This window comes from Sciurus vulgaris (assembly GCF_902686455.1).
Source record: "Sciurus vulgaris genome assembly, chromosome: 18".
NCBI lineage: Eukaryota > Metazoa > Chordata > Mammalia > Rodentia > Sciuridae > Sciurus > Sciurus vulgaris.
In genome coordinates this window covers 27,398,392-27,404,322 of record NC_136479.1, presented here as the reverse complement: position 1 = coordinate 27,404,322, position 5,931 = coordinate 27,398,392, and positions in this window count along the sequence as shown.

The window sequence follows — 5,931 nt, the reverse complement described above, 5'->3', positions numbered from 1 at the left end:
ACCATCATATAATAATGTCTAAACCAAAATGTGTACTTGAAGCAGGAATCTGACTAGTGGGGTACACTTCTCCCCAGGAGCTCAAGCTTCCACAAATTTCCTGTGCTTGTGTCTCTGGGAAACATGTCTGGTCAGTTAAAATCCCTGTGTGTGATGTATAGAGATTAGAGACCGGATCCCCTGGCCAAACTAGCTTTTATAATAGATTCCTGAAAGTTAGAAGCAGGTACTTGCTCCAGAGGATCCAGCCCCTGGATTGCATGATTTGGCGCGCCAAGTACTAGCTAGGTTTTCCCTAACATGCCTTGTATCTATTACCTATTTGCCACAATAATGCTGTGTAATGAACTGTTCACAAACTCTGTGGTTTAAAATGACAACCATTTACTGCTCAAGAGTCTATGGGTCACCAGAAGTTCTCATCTGAGCTGGGCTCTGTGGATGCTCTCATGCACCTGCAGTCAGTGTGAGTCAGTTAAGCAACTTTGCTGATCATGCAGGGCTGTCTCCGTTGTCTGGGGTTTTGGCTGAGAAACTTGGGACAATTTCATGAGGTCTTTCACCCTGCTCTCAAATAGCCAGGATCATGTACAGGAGGGAGGCAGGGGAACAAGAGAACAAAGAAGCAAAGGCACAAGGGTCTCTTGAGGCTTAGGCTCAGATCTAACGTAACATTCTATTGTCAATACAAGGCAAGGGCAAGCACAAATTCTAGGAAAAGTCAAGACAAGGGCAGCACAAATTCTAGGAAATGGGCTCCAATTTATATTCCGGAGCTGGGGATGGAACCTGGGACTTTGTGCAGCTCAGCACTCTCCTGCTGAGCTACATCTCCAGCCCAGATTCTACTCCAAATGGGAGATGTTGCAAAAACCACATTGTATAGGGTGTGGATTCAGGTGGGGAATCAGGACCATTTTTGCAATCAATCTATTGCATGACTTCTTGGCTGGACACTCGGGTACGTATTCCACCCTCTTTAAAGCTCCAGGTGGTCCTGATCCTGCCTGGACCCAGCGCTGCTTGGTTACCCATCCCAAGTGTCTCCAGATGGCATGCGGAAGCCATCTCACCTGGTCCTGACTCCTCTGCAGATATTCAGTCCAGTAGGTAGCAGTGGGCTGTGCCTACCCAGCAAACAACCTCACCTTCTGCTGAGAATAGCTCTGTTTTTCCTTTGGAAAAAAAATACCTCTGTTTTTCCTTTGATCCCTTCCCTACTCCTAGGCCCTGGAGTTCTGCTGATTGCAAATTGGTCTCGCGTCTGGTTGGGCAGCTCAGAGTCAATCCAAGACTGGAGTTGGAATTGTTTGAAAAGGGAGGCTTCTTTTCTTCTGGAATCACTGGGTAAACCTTGAGAGAGCCATCTGGGTGTAAAGCCTAAAGAGAAGAGAAGATCATTGTTACATCTCTCTGTCCCTGGATCCCAAGGTGCCTGAAGTAGATTTCTGGCACAGTGTCCAAGTTATTAACTCCCCCTCCATTTTTAAATGTTCACATTTTATTCTAATTTCTTGGTTTAGGCCGTTTTGAATGGGCTTCAGTCACTTGCAATCTGAAGAGGGTTGACTAACCTACCTATCAACAGATATTTCTAGAGTATGGTTTTTTTAAATATGCCCAGTGAGCACTCTTCATTTGTAAATGCATTTGCTAATTTTTTTTTTTTTTTTTTTTTTTTTGGTCCTAGGGATTGAACTCAGGGGATTGAACCTTTACCACTGAGCCACATCCTCAGTCCTTTTTATTTTTTTATTTTGAGACAGGGTTTCACTGAGTTGTTTAGGGCCTCATTAAGTTACTGAGGTTGCCTTGAACTTGGAATCTTCCTGCTTCAGCCTCCCAAATCACTGGGATTATAGGTGTGCACCACTGCAACCAGCTGCCAATACTTTTTGACTTGTACCAGGAAAAACGCTGGGTGCAGCAGATATCTTAGGTCAGCCTCTCTTGAGTTTAGTTTCCCATATTTTATGGTGGTTTTACCCCAGAGTCTGTGCATAGTCCTATATGAGAGTCAGTATATGTCCCTTCCCCACAATTCCTCACCAAATGACAAGGTGTGGGTACAAACAAACAATGCCTCAGAAAGTTATCTCTGAATAAAATAACATAATAAAACAACAAAACCTAATTATGCACTGTCTTTCCAAATAGTAGTATCGGTTGATGTTACTAGGTAGCATGCTCAATGTTTTTACATCAGCTGAAAAGACACAACTCCAAATTCCATAATCCCAGATAGTAAGTCCAAAAATATCAAAAATCCAAAAAGTTTAATTATGGAAAAAATATTTTTGTGTGGTGGTACTGGGTTTTAACCCAGAGTCTTAGGCAAGCACTCATTGAGCTGTATCTCCAGCCATGAAAAAAATATTTTTTAAAGATTTTTTTAATGCTGGCTACAGTGGCACATGCCTGTAATCCCAGTGACTTGGGAGGCTGAAGCAGGAGAATCACAAGTTTGAGGCCGGCTGGGCAACTTAGTGAGACCTTCAGTTATTTAGCAAGACACTGTCTCAAAATAAAAATATAAAAAGGACTGGGGATGTAGCTTAGTGGTGAAGTGTCCCTGGGTTCAATCCTCAGTACCAAAAGAAAAAAATATTTTAAAGATACTAATTTATATTTTAAATGGATTTATTTGAAGAATAAGCAGAACACTTTATAGACCACTTCAATAGACATGAGTAACACACATTTTTGTAAGCATGAACACTTAGGTTCATCATAACAATCACACAGGTATATAATGGTTACGAAGAGACAAAAGGTATTCATAAAAAAAAAGGTCAAAGAGCAAATGTATAAACACATATCACTGTAATTACTAATCGCATACACCCAGCTTTACTCTGCAGTCATTGGAAATACCATGACAAAGTCTTTTGATGGATTGATTAAAAACTGCAATGGGCCATCACTATGTATGCAGTCACCCAAAGAACTGAGATCTCAATTCTATCTTTCACAAATGCACATGTACAGAAAGGATATCTCTACACTTATTGAGGAAGTTTCAACATTTTCATGTATCTGAACAATGCTTATGTGCAAAGTCAACATTGTGATAGTACGCTTTCACAGAATCAAATAAACATGCATTAGCTGGATTAGAATTCTTTATATAACTCACCAGTCACCAATGTAATGCTATGTATTTCATCTTCATTTCTCCAATACTACAAGTACACATTATGTAAATAATTTTTTTCTTTTCCCCTTTTCAGTACTGGGGATTAAACCCAGGGCTTCACACATACGAGGCAACCACTTTAACACTGTGCTACGTATAGGACTTTTTATTTTTCATTTTCAGACAGTGTCTCTAAATTGCTCAGCTGGCCTTGAACTTCTGATCCTCCTTTCTCAATCTCCAGGATTGCTGGAATTACATAGCATTAGTGACTTGTAAGACATAATGCTGACAACTTAAAATACTGAGGAAAAAAACTTGAAAGGTAATAATCTAGGTGTATTGGTACACACCTATAATCCCAGCTTTGTTGGAGGCTGGGCAGGAGGATCAAAAGTTCAAGGCCAGCCTGGGCAACACAGGGAGACCCTGTCTCAAAACCAAATCAACCAATGAAACAAGAACAAATCAAAAATATTTTTTAAAGAATTTCTTAGTTGTAGGTGGACATAATACCTTTATTTTATTTATTTATTTTTATGTGGTGCTGAGATCCAACCAGTGCCTCACACATGCTAGGCAAGTGCCCTACCACTGGGCCACAACCTCAAGCCCACAAATTTAAAAATATTAAAGAAAACTAAGAAAATTTAACGGTTATAAATTACAGTATTAGTTATAAATTATGGACAATTGCATGGATGTGGTCCCTTAGAGCTAGCCAACTTTCAAAATCATTAATTGTACTTTTTTTTTTTTTTTTTTTCAGTGCTGAGGATTGAACTCAGGGCCTTATGCTTGCAAGGCAAGCACTCTACCAACTGAGCTATATCCCCAGCCCACTAACTGTATTTTGAAGTCTTGTATTGTGATAAACAGATCCTTTTTTCTTTTAGGGCATGGTTCTCATTGGAGAATATGTTCATATTCTTTTTGTATGGTACACCGTTCTTAAATTTTTCTATGATTCAATATACACTGACGGGAGCACAACTTGTTAAAATTTTCTATCTTCTGAAACCAGGGATAGTGACACACACCTGTAAATCCCAGCAACTCAGATTTAGGCAGGAGGATTGCAGGTTCAAGGCCAGCCTTGGGAATTTAGTGAGACCCTGTTTTGAAATAAAAGAACAGAAGGGCTGGGTGTATCTCAGTAGCAGAGCACCTCTGGGTTCAATCCCAGTATTGCCCTCCTCCAGTTTTCCCATCTTCAGTGACATGTTTCTGTGTTGTTTTTGGTGTGTGGAAAATCCGTTCTGCATGCACAGACCACAGATCTGGCAGAAACCAAACTGATGATGGAACAGCAACACCGCTGCATAAGTACTTCTTATCCTAGGTCACATCCGCAGCCCAGTTGTACCAGGGCAGTGGGTAGGTTGCAGAAAAGTCAAAGAAAGTGCCCGGATACAAGCACACAAGACATGATTTATCAGGCAAAGCTTACAAGAGATCAGTGACTGCTCTAGGAAGAGGTCAGTAGTGATAGGCAGAACAGACACAACCTCCGTCCCTCAAAGTGCCAAGCAGCGCCTCCTCTCCCTCACTGCATTTTTTTACTCCAGGGGTGACTGGCTGAACAAGTGACATGTATGCCCTTAGTGCTGTACCAGTCCCACTGAGAGAGTCTTATGTTAGGCTGCAGAAGCAGTGACATCACCAGCATCAGCTGCTTAGTTTGCTTGTATGACCAGCATCCCAAGGAGCAACTTTTCTGCTATACCATGCAAGAAAGTAGCTTTCTACAGGTAACACCACTTGCCCCAGCTCTTGGTGTATACAAGAGATCTTGAAAATAATATGTATTTCAACGTCTGGCCCAGGCTTTATCTCACTGTTCCCTTAATGTTGGGGGCTATGCCGTGTGGACTGCACCGGGATGGCGCCTGGCAGCCAGCCAGGGTTGCTTTGATCACATCGGGGTGAGGAGGTTGATTAACATAAGCACACCCAGGTGATCTGTCATTGGCCGTATCCAATTAAGTCCACGCACACAACACGTACACAGGTGTTCCCGAGTGCTCCTGATCGTGCCTGCTCGTTTTGACCTTTACCATGATTGGGCAGCTAGCTCCTCGCCTAATCTTTGCATAATTGGCGTCAGCCCTACCCTTCACCTCCTGGAGGGGATATAAGCTGGCTCTCCTCCAGCGCCGGGGTTCGAGGTTGGAGGCTCCAGGTTGGAGGTTCCAGTTCCCGGGTTTCCTGGTTCATCAATAAACCATTCCGAATTCAAGAGCCTTGCTATTCTTTTGTCCCCCCGCGCCAAATTGACTCCACTGGGTGGCATCACCTTAACTCGACTAGGTTTTTGGAAACAGTAGTCAGGGACATGGTGTTTTACTGTCCCCCTTTCGTTTAGGAGTAATACATCCTACCATGTACATAATTGTTTTTTGAACCACTTAGCAACTTCACTGGCTACTTTTGACCAATGCAGCTTAAATTCATTAAAAATTCCTGGAATTTCATCAGCTAGAAGGAACACCAATTCAAACTATTAAATTTTATATTGAAGTCTTCATTGTTGCCCTGTGCACTGTCAATCCACTGATGGAATTTTCTGCCAAATTCATGGGACCGAAAGGAAAAAAAGCAAACCCTATCAGTTACATCTTGAAATTCACTTGTGGAAGTCTTGATGGCACCTAATTCCAAATCTATCATCATGGTTTGGGTATTTGACTGAAATCCATTTTCTTCTTCAAAGCCCACCATCTTCTAAACCAAATAAATGTTTACAAATTGCTTTGCATTTTCCTGTCATTAGTTTATAATCCTGTGGTTAATTT